At 43.3% G+C, this 17,261-nt stretch overlaps 1 pseudogene; it reads right to left on the reverse strand.

Annotated features, from left to right (window-relative positions):
* Positions 1–1,598: 1,598 nt before the first annotated feature.
* LOC139231598 (putative nuclease HARBI1) lies at positions 1,599–16,425 on the reverse strand (annotated as a pseudogene).
* Positions 16,426–17,261: the final 836 nt, after the last annotated feature.

Below are 17,261 nucleotides of genomic sequence, written 5' to 3' on the forward strand. Positions count from 1 at the left end.
TAAAGACTTTTAAAAATCTTGAAATAATTTGCAATGATTATAATTAAACAGATAAGTGAAATGGAAGGATTAAATGTATTCATGATAATGAAAAGAGCTCAGAATGTTACTGTCTGATTTCATTTAATATTTATAGTATGTAGTCACCTAAAAAAAAAACTTTTTTACTAACAACCAATTTACAATTGAAAATGTTACAATTGAAAAGTAGAAAATAGCTAGTTTACATCTTGATTGTTTCGTCTTTGTTGCACTAAGAAACCAAAAACGTCACTTTAAACTGTTTGCATGTTTTTATCAACTATTTTATAATTGCAAATGTTTATAAACTAGAAAATAGCTACTAACAATTTGTATTTAAAGACGGAAAACTTCAATAAAGTAAATTAAGCCTTTGCTGCAATAAAAGTTTACTGTTTCACTTTAAATTGCGTGTGTTCTTTTATTTGCCTTGCTGGAGTAGGGGGAGAGAGGAGGCAACAGTATCACCAACTCATAAACCACCTCACTGGCTCCTCCCCATCACGTCTCACCACAGGGACATTGGGATCCTCAATTTCCTCCATTTCAGTAGGGAACTCATCTGCCGGGTTAAGAGTTAGTCCTTCTTGCAGGGCAAAGTTGTGCAGAGGGCATCAGGTCACCACAATCCTTGATACTTTCACAGGACTGTACTGCAAAGTCCCCCCCCCCCCCCCCCCCCCCCCGACCTGTTGAGGCACTGGAAACATGATTTCGAAAGCCCAATTGTCCTCTCGACCATTTGCTGTGTGGCCACATGTGCTTGGTTGTATCTCTCCTCTGCGGTCATCATCATAGGCAGTCCCTCGGAATTGAGGAAGACTTGCTTCCACTCTAAAAATGAGTCCTTTGGTGGCTGAGCAGTCCAATACGAGAACCACAGTCCATGTCACAGGTGGGACAGATAATCGTTGAGGGAAGGGGTGGGTGGGACTGGTTTGCCGCACGCTCTTTCCGTTGCCTGCGCTTGATTTCTGCATGCTCTCGGCGATGAGATTCGAGGTGCTCAGCGCCCTCCACTTAGGGAGATCTTTGGCCAGGGACTCCCAGGTGTCAGTGGGGATGTTGCACTTTATCAGGGAGGCTTTGAGGGTGGCCTTGTAATGTTTTCTCTGCCCACCTTTGGCTCGCTTGCCGTGAAGGAGTTCCGAATAGAGCGCTTGCTTTGGGAGCCTCGTGTCTGGCATGCGAACGATGTGGCCTTCCCGGTGGAGTTGATCAAGTGTGGTCAGTGCTTCAATGCTAGGGATGTTGGCCTGGTCGAGGTAGCTAACGTTGGTGCGTTTGTCTTCCCAGGGGATTTGTAGGATCTTGCAGAGACATTGTTGGTGGTATTTCTCCAGCGACTTGAGGTGTCTACTGTACATGGTCCATGTCTCTGAGCTGTACAGGAGGGCGGGTATCACTACAACCCTGTAGACCATGAGCTTGGTGGTGGATTTGAGGGCCTGATCTTCAAACACTCTTTTCCTCAGGCGGCCGAAGGCTGCGCTGGCCCACTGGAGGTGGTGTTGAATCTCATCATCAATGTCTGTTCTTGTTGATAAGAGGCTCCCGAGGTACCATCATCCACGGTTTTAGCACGTAGCCCTTGTCACCCAATATCCATTCGTTGAGCGCGTCATATAAGTTCGAGTGTCGAAGGACAAAGCACTTCCACGGTGATCTGCATTCATGTTTAGGATCATGAGTTGCGCATCACAGACGATCATTACATTTAATGAATGATACCCCTTCCTGTTGATGTATGTCACAAGTGTATCAATCGGTGCCATCAATGCAACATCGGTTCCATCGACGGCCCCAATCACTTTTGGGAAGCCAGCAATTCCATAAAATCCCTCCTTTTGCTGCCGAGTGGACATCAAAGTTTATGAACTCAGAGATCCTATGGAATATGGCATCTGTGACCTGGTGAATGTAGGACCTTGCAGCACACTGGCTGATGTTTGAAATGTCACCGGTGCCTGACTGAAATGACCCTGATGCAAAGAAGTTCAGCGCCGTGGTTATCTTCATGGACACTGACAAGGCAATGTGGGTCTTTGAGCGTGTTTGAAGGTCGTCCTTTAACATGTCACACAGTCGGCCGGTTGCCTCTTTGCTGAAGTGCAGCCTCTTCACACACAACTCCTCCGACATCATTTCAAGAGATAGCCTCTCCCTGTTCACTCTCTGTGGTGGGTCGTAGTTCCTTCTGATGAGGCAGCGTTCATGGTTCCTCAATCATCTTTGTTGTTCCCTGGCGTGTTGAATTCTATGTGCCAGAATCAAACAGGATCGGAACGAAATTGTGAACAGGCATGTTTCCCCCTCACAAGCCTCCTCTTTAAACAGATGCAATACATGTAGGAAGAAAGATGGAAGACTTGTAAAAGTCATTTTAATAAAGTGAGTGGGTAGAAATTCATGTTGGGCGCTGGAGCGAAACGATCTGTATCTGATCGCCACCCGTCATACCCGCCTGATAAATCTCACACCCAAAATTAATTTTTAAGACATTTTAAAAATTCAAACATGAAACATTTAAACAGCATAAAAAACCCATCATTTAAAACATTCATATATTCTGGGATATTTATTTTAAACAGCAGTAACTGAGAAACATCATTTTGAAACAGATATTTTCAGGTTTCAAACAAAATGCAATCTAATTGAATGGAAAATGCTTACCATGTACACAGCAAAAGTTACTCTTCAAATGAACTCCACTGCTAAGAAAAAGACACAAACCAATTAAATATCTATCAAATTAAAGTTGTTAAATGTTTAAATCAGCTTTGCACCAACTGTTTTCTTAAATGTAAAAGCTATTTAAAAAAAGTCCAGTTTTCAAGCCCCCTGCTGCTTCTCTCAATAGAACGAAGGCTGTACGCTTGTTTCTATCAGCTGTATAACTTCCATACGTAGATGCTGGCCAGTAGTTGGGCAAACAGCCCAAATCTGCGCTAGCAGTGCTACTTTTCCAGCGGATCCGGTGGATCTGTCAAGAGCTTGTTTGACAGATCGCAAGTGCCGCGTTAGGCGCATGCGCATGGCGCGCCTAAACCTGGAACTTGTGGGACCTCTACGGGCGTGCGCACACGTTGTACGTGCCCGTAGAGGCCGCAATTTTTGGCCCATTGTGTATGATCACCTGACTAGAGAAGTAGTTATTAGAGACGGACACAGATTTGTGTTTTAACAATCTGATTTCAATTTTTGAAGAAGTTAGTAGATTGATGGATAAAGGTCGCATGGTAGACCACGTAAACTTAGATTTTCAAAAAGGTTTTGATAAGCTGCCGTGCAATAGGTTGCTCTACAAGATAGAGTCTTGTAGGATTGGTGGGAAGATGTCAGATTGGATTAAGAATTGGTTGCAATCCCTTAGGCTATTAATGGTTTTGGATCTGCTTGGAGACCAATTTATAAGTATTGTCCCATAGAGCACAGTGTTAGGACCATTGGTTGTTACAATCTAAATTAACGACTTGGATGTAACGGTCTGCAAGTTTGCGGAGGATACGAAGATCTGTTTGGCAAATGGCTATTAATGAGCATTAGTGTAATGTTGTGCATGTGGGCTGCGCCAATACTGAATATACTCATACCCTACAAGGTACAGAACTAAAGTCTGTTGCGAAAGAAATTGATCTCTGTGTCATAATACTTAATTCTCCTAAGATTAATGGCTATTGCCATGAAATGATAACGAATAGAGTGTTAGGTTGCATTGCTAGGAAGATTCAATACAAATCAAAAAGCACCATAGTGTCCTTCAATAAGACCTTGGTTAAGCTGGATTTAGACTATTGTGTCTTGTTTTGATTCCCTCGCATGGGTAAAGTTACAGTCTTGGAAAAGGTTCAGAGGAGGACCATGGAAATAATATTCAGTTTATAACACCTCAGTTACCCCGATGAGCTTAAAAAGTAGGATCTATTTAGTTTAGAGAAGCATAGACTCTTGCGGGCGGGAGGATTTGATTGGGTTATCTTGAATAATGAAGGGACTTGACTGTTCATAGAGACAAATTATTTCAATTAGATAGGTTGGGGAGAACTAGGGGTCATGTGATTGTTACACAAAGGTAGAACAAGGTTACATTTCAGGAGGTTCTTTTCCCAGAGAACAGTAGACCTATGGAACAAGTTTGTATGTTGAGACGATTCGTTGTTCACCTTCAAACTTTCGAAAGAGAGCTGGAGCAATTCCTAGCTGGGGCAGAAACCAGGATATACTAGGTAGTTGAAATACTAAGTAATATAAATCATAGTCAATGTGATCTCTGGGGCTAATTTTGATTTAAGGGAGTAGGAGAAGAATTTTCCAGATTTTTTTTTCTCCTCCTTAAATTTGCCTTACGGTTTAAAAAAATATATACTTTTGCCCCTATCAGGAGATCAGCTAACCGATGGATGATGGTTGCTGCAAATTATGATATTAAAGGCACCTTGACTGTGTGGGGCAGGCTCTGTGGACCAGCTGGTCTTTTCCTGTCCATCATTTTCATATATTCTACCAAGTAAAGGTGATAAGGGATATAATAGTAAGAATTAGGAATCAGACCCCTCTCGGGCTGTACTTGTTGATCTGCTTGTATACATAGAGCACCATGTGCTGAAAAACACCTGTGTTGTGCCATGTATAATGAAAGTCTCTGCACTGTTTAGTAACTTGTAAAGAAATGTAAATGTATTCTCATCTGTTCTTTGTACTGCTTTCATCTGCATAGTGCTACATGTAACGTGATTTGTGATCGGTATTGAAAGGTATCCTGGAATGTAATGTAAACCTGTTCTTATCTGCTCCATGTAATACCCTTATTTGCACAGCACTACATGTAACGTGATTTATGGATTGTACTAAACTGTACCTTGAAATAAAATGTATGCTAATGCATTGTATGAACTGCTGTCAGCATCCAAATGAATTGCATGGAATTGCTGACCACAAGGTACTGAACTATTTTCCAATGTATTGTGAAAATTTTACATGAATAAAGTATATTTTTGGAAAAAAAAAGTAAGAATTACACATTCAGTTGCGAATGGTGTGGACCATTAAACAACAAACGGGAGGAGGAGGCTCCATGAATATTCTCATTCTCAATGATGGCAGATCCCAGCATGTGAGTGCAAAAGCCAAGGCTGAAACATTTGCAATCATCTTCAGCCAGAAGGGCCGAGTGGATGATCCATTTCGGCTTTGTCCTGAGGTCCCCACCATCACAGAAACCAGTCTTCAATCAATTCGATTCACTCCATATGATATGAAGAAATGGCTGAGCGCACTGGATACAGTAAAGGCAATTGGCCCCAACAACATCCCGGCTGCCGTGCTGAAGACTTGTGCTCCAGAACTAGCCGCGCCTATAGCTATTGCAATACAGCTACACCACTGGCATCTCCCCGACAATGTGGAAAACTGCCAGGGTATAGCCTGTCCACAAAAAGCAGGACAAATCCAATTCAACCAATTACTGCCCTATTCGTGTATTCTCAATCATCAGCAAAGTGATGGAAGGTGTCGTCGACAGTGCTATCAAGTGGCACTTACTCATCAATAACCTGCTCACTGATGCTCAGTTTCGGTTCCGCCAGGACCATTCTGCTCCAGATCTCAGTACAGCCTTGGTCCAAATATGGACAAAAGAGCTGAATTCCAGAGGTGAGGTGAGAGTGACTGCCCTTGACATCAAGGCAGCATTTGACCGAGTGTGGCATCAAGGAGTCCTAGTAAAACTGAAAGTCAATGGGAATCAGAGGAAAAACTCTGCACTGGCTGGAATCATATCTAGCACAAAGGAAGATGGTTGTGGTGGTTGAAGGTCAATCATCCCAGCCCCAGGACATCACTGCAGGAGTTCCTCAGGGCAGTGTCCTAGGCCCAACCATTTTCAGCTGCTTCATCAATGACATTCCCTCCATCATAAGGCCAGAAGTGGGGATATTCGCTGATGACTGAACAGTGTTCAGTGCCAGTTACAACTCCTCAGATAATGAAGCAGTCCATGCCCGCATGCAGCAAGACCTGGTGGACATTTAGGCTTGGCCTGATAAGTGGCAAGTAACAATTGCCCCACAAAAGTGCCAGGCAATGACCATCTCCAACAAGCGAGAGTCTAACCACCGCCCCTTGATATCAACGGCATTACCATCGCTGAATCGCCCACCATCAACATCCTGGGGGTCACCATTGACCAGAAACTTAACTGGACCAATCACATAAATACTGTGGTTACAAGAGCAGGTCAGAGGCTGGGTATTCTGCGGCGAGTGTCTCACCTCCTGCCTCTGCAAAGCCTTTCCACCATCTACAAGGCACAAGTCAGGAGTGTGATGGAATACGCTCTGCTTGCCTGGGTGAGTGCAGCTCCAACAACATTCACGAAGCTTGACACCATCCAGAACAAAGCAGCCTGCTTGATTGGTACCCTATCCACCACCTTAAAAATTCACTCCCTCCACCACCGGCATACCGTGGCTGCAGTGTGTACTGTCTACAAGATGCACTGCAGCAACTTGCCAAGGTTTCTTCGGCAGCACCTCCCAAACCTGCGACCTTTACCACCTAGAATGACAAGGGCGGAAGGCGCATGGGAACACCATCACCTGCAAGTTCCTCTCCAAGTCACTCAGCATCTTGACTTGGAAGTATATCGCTATTGCTTCACCGTCGCTGGGTCAAAATCCTGGAACTCCCTCCCTAACAGTACTGTGGGAGTCCCTTCATCACACGGACTGCAGCGGTTCAAGAAGGTGGCTCACCACCATCTTCTAAAGGGCAATTAGGGATGGGAAATAAATGCTGGCTTTGCCAGCGACACCCACATCCCAGCAACTAATTAAAAAAAAATGACACTGCTGTCTTTTGCTGTTTTAAATTAATGAATTATGCTTAAACACTGTGGCCCAGAAATTGCGATTGGAGGGTTCCCGCGGGCAGATGCCTCCGACCTGAAAAATTTCTATGAACCTATCTGGTGGTCCCGGAGGTTCATAGGTGGTCTTAGCCCTCTATGCAAAGGCCTTCATAGACGCACACGTATCCCGGGAGCATAAGGGTTTCATACGCATCAATGGGATCACGTGGGCCAGCCCAACCTACCAGAGTAGGGGATCCCCATTCATACTTGTGGTAATTCCGTATTTACAGAGCTGTCATGAGTATGAATGGAAATACCCCCAAAAACACAAACACTGAAAATAACAAAAAAATGACATTTCAAATTAATAAAAATTGAATTTAATTATTTAAAACAAAAATGTGATTTTTTGAAAAATAAATGTACATATATTAAAAGGTCTAACAATAAACTTAGTTTATTTAACAAGATTTTAAATGTTAAATTATTTTTTAAAATGTATTTTTCTGTACTTTTACACTGATAAAAGCAAGCCTTACGCCTGCTTTTCTCAGTCTCAAGAATTTGAAGGGCATTCGCTGGGCAGGAGTTGGGCAAATAGCTCAACTCTCCGCCCGCAGAGGCCCTTTTCTTTCAGATGGGATAGATCTGTGAAAAGAATTTCTGACCGATCGCAAGTACTGGGTTTAGGCGCAAGCGCTTCATATACCTAAACCTGGAACTTGCGGGGCGCGCCCGTGGGAGCGCGATTTCAGGCCCTCTGTGTTCTAGAATCAGGCTATTTAGATTAATTTCTAGAATATATTGGATGAAAGACAAGAGTCTCACTGTCAGGGCACCTACTAAAATACAAATGCAATGGTGGCCTTGAATATTTTTAGTATCAGTATGTGTTGGTCCTGCCATCAGGGCTATTTACTTTGTCAGGAAGCTGATTATTAGGGAAGATACATCAAATATTTTAAGGATGCTTCAGCTTTGACTGTGTGACTCTCCTACTGTCAGGCTCAGTCTTTTTTCCAATGTAGTACCTCTCTGGTATCATCAGATTTACTGTTTTGAATGATATTGATGGGACAAAACAAAAAGATGTTAAAGTTTGTGGTAATTTTATGTAATCGTTTGATTTTTAAATGAGTTTAAAATCACTTTCTGTGTGCTGCTCACCTATTCAGTGGCAGCTTGCCAAATTGGTGCCTTTCATTTTTAGGCATTGAAAAGTCTAGAATAGTGAGCAGAGCCCAGGCATTACTGGTATTGTTAAACTGTGTATGTGTGTTAAATTAGAGAATACTAATGAAAAATGTTATTGAAAGTATTTTTAAATCTTAGCGATAACATACAAAAAAAATCCAACATAGTGCATGCATGACATGCAGATACAGTCATGGCTGAATAATATTGTAGTTAAAATGCCTAAAAAGCCTGTTGTATCAGTAGTAGATGACACGATAATGCAGAAATCTCCATGTGTGCAGTTGAATGAGAAGTTTACCCGGCTACTTTTCTCCCTTTTTGGAAAGTACATATCTTGATAGCTGAGAGACAGAGCAGTATCGGAACTGAGGATTAATAGAGAAGTCAGTGACCCGGTTACCAGCATTGCCAGCTTGAGGAAGGGCACTTGGGCTTAGAAGCTGTTAAAGAGATCTTAGGGGTCATTAATAGAGAATAAATATAGCACTGTACTAATAGGAAATGTTGGCAGGAATCGTAAATAGAGTGAAATAAGATGGCCAAGTCTCTCACTGTGCAATTATGGCAGTCAGTGTGATGACTGCAGGCAATATCTTACAAATTATTCACTCTTTCCAAAATGTCTTTGTGTTTCTCATTGTTGGTGTCGGTATTGTTTTTTTTTGTGGGGGTGTTGGCAGAAAAGAATAGTTACATATTTTGGAGAGAAAAAGAAAGATTTTTGAACATAAGTTAAGGCACTGCCAATCATTACAGTCTCAGGTACAGCATTATTGCGGTTGTTCTTTGTTTCTTCATTTTGCCCTTGCACCAAATTGACAAACGCTCAACTAATGTAAGTCTCGTAACGATGTGAATCCATCGCATGAGTAAATGCACAATAACCTTTCAAAAGCCAGAGTCGCCTTGGAATAGCAATTCACCGATGCTGTGAAAGGTTTGACTTTGGAATAAATCCAGTGTCAGCACTGCGTACACACAGAGCAGAAGCATTCATAAATGGATTTGCCATGATCAGATTCTCTCGAAGTGATTTCAATAACCAGTGCTGCCAGATTCCTTCAACTCACATTTTTAATGAATTTTGTATTTTATGTTCAGCCATTAATAATCTTGTTACAGGATAGGAAGAAGATTTACTTGTGCGTGGAACATGATTAAAGGAAACTAAAAAGGTTTTAGGATGCAAAGAAGAAACTTGAGAATTAAGTACTACAGTGCATTGGTTATGTTACTGGACTAGTAATCCGGAGACTGGGGCTAGTAATCCCAAGAAGGAAGTGTAAATTAGAGTGGGCAAATTCAATGTCAAGTCAGAAATAGAAAAATGAAGAGAGAGAAAGAAAGATTGGATTAAGATAAAGAGGAAAAAAGGAGACAGAAAGGAAAAGTAAAACTATTTTTAGCATTTTAAATTTGACATTTTTAAAATCTCCAACAACAGCAGTTTGATACCTGAAGGAATGAGACTCAACACTTTTAATAGTTAATTTTCAATGTCAGCGAGGTTGACTGGCAGTAATTAACAGTTATCACATTGTGAAAATGGCACTTGCGCTTGTAATGGCAAGATTGAACTTTCTATGGCGCGTTATCTATCACACAAATACAGCAACTTCACACCATTCAATGCGTGTCAGTGGTGAGGCAGTCAGCGAAATGCCGTTTCGCAAAGTTAGCAGTGAAGCAACGCAACTCGGACAGCAGCTTTTGTATTGGTATTTAAACACACATCTGCCCCTCGCCTGAAGTCGGTGTACCATTTACTCTTAAATAACGATAAGCGGCATTAGCCTCACCGTTATTGACAGCAATGTTAATAACCCTTTAACTTGGCTGGAGTTTAATATTTTGATATTTCAAATAACAGTGTTGATATTTGATGTCTCCAAGATAAGAGGAGACTAATTGATGTCCTGTTACTGACTGCTCCATTTTTGATTGGGGCAGAGGAGCGGTGAGAGATCGGGGCCCAGGAGAGACGAGGGTTCAGGGCCCAGACGAGGTGAGGGCCCAGGTGCAGCACAGGTCAGCCCACACTGCAATCTATGGAAAGTAGGAGCATGTGTGCACACTAGGTCTGTGCAGCAGAGCTTGATCTCCAGTTGTCTTGGTTAACCCTTGCCACTGGATCAAGACCTAGCTTTGTCAAGCCCGTGTGTGGCTGGTGTGCAACGGCCACCCCACTTTAAAATAATCTACGCACAGGCACCTTCCACCCTTCAGTATATAGTTCGGGACCTGGAATGTCAGGTCCCTCATTGAAACACCTGTGAACTCATCCCTTTTTGGTGTGGAAGCAAGTCATCCTCGATACGAGGGACTGCCTAATACTATTGACAGCAAAATCTGGGCCATTATCTCTCTCTGATTCTATTAATATTTTTAAAAACTCAGGACATTTTAACTGGTATGGTTATGATATTTTATTGTTTAGGTAGTGTTTTTTTAATTGCAAGCCTGATGAGGCCATCTTTCTGTTTAGGCTTAAAATGTTTCTAGGTCGAGGGTAGAGCATACCTCGGTGCATTGAAGCTCCCATTTGATTCACCATGAAGTGCAAGGAAATGGTTTTGTGGCTGCTGTCCTTTGTGCTCGTTCCGTATTTGTACCCTGCGGCTGTGGGAAGACACCATGTTGAGAGAAGACACTTCTCCGGAAGATGCGGCTGTCCTGACGCACCTCCGAGTAGCTAGTTTTGGAGTGCAGTTTGCAGAAGTCTGAAAACAAATTGCCAATCCTCTCATCAGAATTGAGCAATGCTAGGGGAGGCCCAAGACAGCCAACAGATGAGGAAAAAGGGGCCGATTTTGATCAAGGCCTCCGCACGCCCAGGTGCTGCCCAAAGTGCCGCCGAGGTACCGGACGGTACTTTGGGCAGGATATTCATCGCCGAGGTCCCTCGAAGGTCGGAGAGCGGCAAATGAACAACGTACGCCGCCAATCTGGGCAGCAGCCGGCGGGAGGTCTCATTCTCGGCGGCAGTGGCGCTTGCCGCCCAAGTGCCTCCGAGGATGGAGTCGGGCCCATGGAGGATCGAAAGCTGAAAAAAAATCATCAGTAAAAAATAAAAACGTTATCGGAAGACCTTCAGGGAACCCAATCCAGGTAAGTCGCTGTGGAAAAGAAAATGTTCACTAACTTTTTTCAGGATCTTCATACTTACTGTCAGGGACAGACTAGTCTCCAGCCAGTGGTCCACCTCCGTTCTGGCGCCAACTCTCGCCCGCATCAATATGGGAGCTTGGCGGGCGGAAGGTCAATTGTGCCACACGGCCGTCCGCTGACGTCAGTGGGCTAGTCCTGGCGGCTCTCACCTCCAGCCCGCTCCAGGCCACCTCGAAGCTACACTGGGCGGATCTTCCAGAGGAATGTTGGCGGCAGTGGGCGGTGAGTTAATCAATTTTGGCCCCGTACTCTTTAAAATTTTGGAAAAAGTAATAACTTTGCCCATTCTATCATTAACATAGCTTGTAGGAAGTGTACTAAAGTGATGCAGGGAGTCTTGCCTTTGATGTTCTCTTCTTAATATATTTCTAGACTTCGACTGAGGAATCGCAGACGAGAGCTGATTCTGTGCTGCTCACGTCAACAAGGATACCTTCAGTTTTATATTAGTTTGATGCAGCACTTCTACAGAACATAATACAACCTAAGAAATAGGAGCAGGAATAGGCCATTGGGTCCCTCGAGCATGCTCCTCCATTCAATACGATCATGGCTGATCTTCCACCTCAACTCTACCTTCCTGCACTATCCCCATATCCCTTGATTTCCTTATCCAAAGATCTATCGATCTCTGCCTTGAATAGATTCAATGACTGAGCCTCCATAGCACCCTTGGGTAGAGAATTCCAAAGATTCACAACTCTGAGCGAAAACATTTCTCTTCACCTCAGTTCTAGCTGGATGACCCCTTATTCTGTGACTGTGACCCCTGGTACTAGACTCCCCAGCCAGGGGAATCATCCTCCCTGCAAGCCCTTTAAAAATTTGCTATGTTTCAATTAGATCACCTCTCATTCTTCTAAACTTGAGGGAATAGGCCTGGTCTACTCAATCTCGCCTCATAGAACAATCCCACCATCCCAGGAATCTGTCTAGTGAACCTTTGTTACACTCCCTCTAAGGCAAGTATATCCTGCCTTGGGTAAGGAGACAAAAATTGTACACAGTACTTCAGGTGTGGTCTCACAAAGGCCCTATATAATTGCAGTAAGACTTCTTTACTCTTATACACTTATATTCTGAACCCTTTGTAATAAAGGCTGACTTACATACCATTTCAGTGATTCGTGTACAAGGACACCCAGATCCCTCTGAATACCAACATTTACCACTCTCTCACCATTTAAACAATGTTCTGCTTTTCTGTTTTTCCTACCAAACTGGAAAGCTTCACATTTCTCCACATTACATTCAATGCGCCATATTCTTGCCCACTCACTTAACCTATCTATATCCCTTCGCAGCCTCTTTGGGTCCTCCTCACAACTTAGTTTTCCACCTAGCTCTATATTGTCAGCAAACTTGGATATATTACACTCGGTTCCCTCATCTATGTCATCGATATAGGTTGTACATAATGGAGGTCCATGCACTGATCTTTGCGCTCCCCCACCAGTTACAGCCTGCCAAACCAAAAAAGACCCGTTTAATCTTAATCTCTGTTTTCTGTCGATTTATCAATCCTCAATCCATGCTAATATATTACCCCAATCCCATGAGCCCTAATATTGTGTAATAATCACTTGTGTGGCATCTTGTCGAATGCCTTATGAAAATCCAAATACACGGCATCCACTAGGTTCCCCCTTATCTACCCTGCTAGTTGCAACCTCAAAAAACTCGGAACCGATTTGTCAAATGATTTCCCTATCATAAATCCATGTTGACCCTGCCCAATCATATTATGATTTACCATGTGCCCTGTTACGATGTCCCTAATAATTGATTCTACTATTTTCCCTACTACTGATGTCAGGCTAACTGGCCTATAGTTTCCTGTTTCATCCTCCCTTCTTTCTTGAATAGCAGGGCTACATTTGTTACCTTTTGTTATGTATGTAACTGTGTAATACTTGCCACCAGAGGGCGCGACTGTTGGAGTCCTAATGGTCACCTGCACACACATACAGAGCCAATATAAAAGGTTGGCTGCCATGTTGTTTAGGCACTCTGGAGTTGTAATAAAGAAGTCTAAGGTCACACCAAGTTTAGCTCACATTACTCAGCCTCGTGGAGTTCTTCTACACATAACACCTTTCAATTGGTAGGGACCGTTCTGAAATCTAGGAAATTCTGGAAGATTAAACCCCATGCATCCACTATCTCTGTAGCCACCTTTTTTTAAACCCTAGAATGTAGGTCAACAGGTCCAGGGAACTTGTCGCCTTTTAGTTCCATTAATTTCTCTAGTACTATTTCTTTACGAATACTGATTTTTTTTAAGTTCCTCATTCTCACTAGATTCTTAGTTCTCCTCTATTTCTGGAATGGTTTTTGTGTCTTCTACTCTGAAGACAGATACAAAGGCCAGAATTTTCTGGGATGTCAGCGGGCGAGATTGGTGGTGGTTCGGGTGCGAAAATGTTTTTTTTGACAGCGGGTCGGGAACCTGCTATCAACCCGCTGCCACGCACCTTTCCCAATGTTGGTTCTGTCAGTGCTGAGGAGACCCGACAGATTGCAGTGGGCGACCCAATTAAACTCATTATAATGTACTTAACAGACCCTTAATAGGCTTTTTTTTAACTTACTTTTTAACTTTAACTTCATGGCCACGGGTACTACAATGTTCGGGGACCATGTCTGTCAACCTGAGGCGGGAGTTCAGTGGCCATTGCTCCAGCTGATTATTTGACCGCTTCAAATGTACGGTAAAAGCTCCCGTCTGACAGATCATCACTTTCCTGAGCCACAAGCTGTTTCTCAGTCCATTTCCTGCATCAATTCTGCAGGCATTCCACTTTCCACTCTTCATCCACTCTCACCTCATTGAAAGAACTCTCTCACCATTGACAACATGCTTGTGTCATCCATATTTCACCTGCCATCTACTTCAGGAACATGGGTGCCCTTTATACTGTCTTACCTTGGTCCTCAGAATCCGACAATGATCAGCCCCAACACTTGCAGCACCAGGCACGCCAACAGAACCAACAACAACACTAACCTTCTCCGCAGTCACTTAATGCTGCACACGGCAGAGGTCATCAGCACCTGACCTCATTGAGGCAAGGGATGGCCTCACCATGGCCAGATTTACTTCACCTGGTGCTGTAAACCCTGGCTGGCACAAGATGCGCCACCCCACACCAACACCCTACAATACTCAAGCCATTCCTTTCACACTCACCACCATTGCGGGGGTACCGTTCTGTTTCACCATTCACTGCAACTCACTAAGCCATTTCCAAAGGTGCACCCAAATATGTCCAAGTAGGCAAAGTGTTGAAAATAAAGGTTTCAATGTTTGACAGCGCATTAGCAGAAACTTTACATGAACATTGGATAAAAGACCCAAGTGCCTACCCTTGTGTCTTATTAATTGGTATGATTGCATTCGGGTGAGTGTGAGGGATGGCTAGTGAGATGGGGATGTGATAATGTAGATAGAGAGAGCGGGATGGGTGGAGGTGCAGTTAAGTTGGTGTGAGTAAGGATGTGCAGGGGTAGGGCAGGGATGGTAGAGTGATGGGGATGTGATGAGAAGCACAGGAGGTTGCAGGTGAGTGTGGCTTTGTACTAATGTTTTGTGCTCTAATGAGATCATTGAAAGATTTGAGCCACTGCACCCAGGTCCTTCTGACGACATCCCTGCTTGTGCCCTCCTGTGCAATGTGCAACCAGGCTGCATTGTCCTGGGAGGTCTCTTCCGTCCATTGGAAGGGAAGACAATCACCCTTCCATAAGCATATAGAGAGAGTCATGGGAGAACCTGGGTGCAGCCCTGGACCTCTGTGCAGTGCTTGCCAGTCTTTACAGCACTTCAATTCCTATAGAACACCAACAGCACAAATGTCAAAAGTAAGGTGGCCATGGTTCCTTTAAGGAAGCCGCCTGATGACGCGTCATGAATGACGTCACCAGACCCGTTTCCTCTAATTGGGCCGGGGAAATGCTCTGGGTTGGCTTAACAAGCCCGATCAACATAAAATCATTTTGGACAGCAGGATGGAGCTAGCAGCGGGGCCGCGGCCTGCCACCGACATTGCCCGCCCCAGACCCGCCACCGACATCGCCCGCCCCAGACCCGCCACCGACATCGCCCGTCCAGTTGAGCAAAGTCCTGGCCAAAGTATTTGTTTAATGTCTCTGCAGTTTCCTTATTTCTCATTATAATTTCTCCCGTCTCTGCCAGTAAGGGACCCACATTTACTTTCGCTAATCTCTTCCTTTTTACGTACTGATAGAAGCTTTCACAAACTGTTTGTATGTCTCTGGCTAGCTTACTTTCATATTCTATTTTCTCTCTTCAACAATCTGAGCACTCCTGGGAAAAGCTTCACAGTAAGCCTGTGAGAAATCATTCTTTATTTGTTTTTGTTTTATATCTCAATTTTTGAACAATCGAACTCTAGGTCTACCGACATTAATATATTAAACATCTTGTTATGTGGCACACACTTCCTATGTTCTTATAAAGTAAGTTAATTTTTTCCCCTGCCACTCGATTTTTGTCGTGTCTGCCTGTCATATATCTCTGCCCTTCTTAGATGATCGCTATTATACTTAGCATATTATATTTATCTCCCACTGCTTTCTCCTGGCTGTGTCTCCAGGGCAGTTGGCTTTGTGCTGCACAGACACTCACTTGAGACCTACTTAAATCCAGCCTCTCTCTCAATTGTCCCTATTCCCTGCTGCCTTTACCATGACCTCCAACATCCTGCTCACCTCTCAGCTTTGTTTCCTTTATATCGCTATTGAAAAAGTGTATCCGAGAACAATTTTTTTACATTTTCATAGGATTATTAGATCTGATCATCAAGACTTATATTAAATAATTTAGCAATGATTGTTCTTTTACTTCATATTACTTATGACAACACTTATGGTCGCAGGACTGGTAGAGGTCCTGGTGGTTCTTGCCTCCGATGTTCCTGTTTATTGGAACATGTGCTCATTGTAAGTTGTTTTCTATGGCTCCTGTTGCATCTGAATACATCGTTACCTGTCTGGTTTACCATGTGATTTATTGCTGAAACAGATAATGGGGTTAAATTTGCAGTAGGAGGCTTCCCACAGGCAGATGCCTCCGACCAGCAAAAAATCTACTAACTTACCTTCTGCCTCGGGGTTCGCGGAGACTTGTGCTTCTGGGCATCTATGCATAGGCCTGTAAAGAGGCCCATGTATCCCAGGGGCGCATGTGGTTCGCAAGCGCCCCTGGGATCATGTGGGCTTGCCCAACCAATCAAAAAAGGGAATCCCCATTCATGCTTATGGGGATTCCAAATGTGTGGATAACCCATAAGTATGAATGGGGATCACATAAAATACCTCTACACATAAAATAAATGTTAAAAAAAATGACATATTTAAAATGAATTAAAATAGCATTTAATTAAATATTTTCAAAAACATTTTTAAAATATAAATTTCCATGATTTAACAGGGCTAAAAATAAACTTATCTTATTGTACAGGATTTTTTAAGGTATATATGATTGATAAAATTTTATTTTTCTGTTTTTTAAAACTCTAATGCTGATAAAAGCTGGCCTTGTGCCTGCTTTTGCCAGGCGTAAGAATTTCACGGGCATTCGCTGGGCAGTAGTTGGGCAAGTAGCCCAACTCTTCACCCGCGAGGCCCTTTTTCTGGCGATGCGTGCGATGTTGACAGATCGCAAGATCCGGGTTTGAGCGCATGCGCAGCACATGTCTAAACCCAGAACTTGCGCGGCCCTTACAGGCACATGCGCCGCTCGTGCATACCCATAGGGGGCGCAAATTATGGCCCAATGAGATCCAAGTTCAATTGTCAACTCAATTGTTATGTTTGTGTAATTTAAGTCAAAACATTTACAGTTGTGCAGAAGCAAAGCAATTCTAATGAGCATACAACAACTTGCTTTAATACAGTAAAACATCCCAAGGCATTTCACAGTAATGTTATCAGTGAAATAAATTACACTGAGTCACATAAGATACTAGGACAGGTGACTAAAAGCTTGATTGAAGTGGTTGGT

Source organism: Pristiophorus japonicus, chromosome 2 (genome assembly GCF_044704955.1).
Source record: "Pristiophorus japonicus isolate sPriJap1 chromosome 2, sPriJap1.hap1, whole genome shotgun sequence".
Lineage (NCBI taxonomy): Eukaryota > Metazoa > Chordata > Chondrichthyes > Pristiophoridae > Pristiophorus > Pristiophorus japonicus.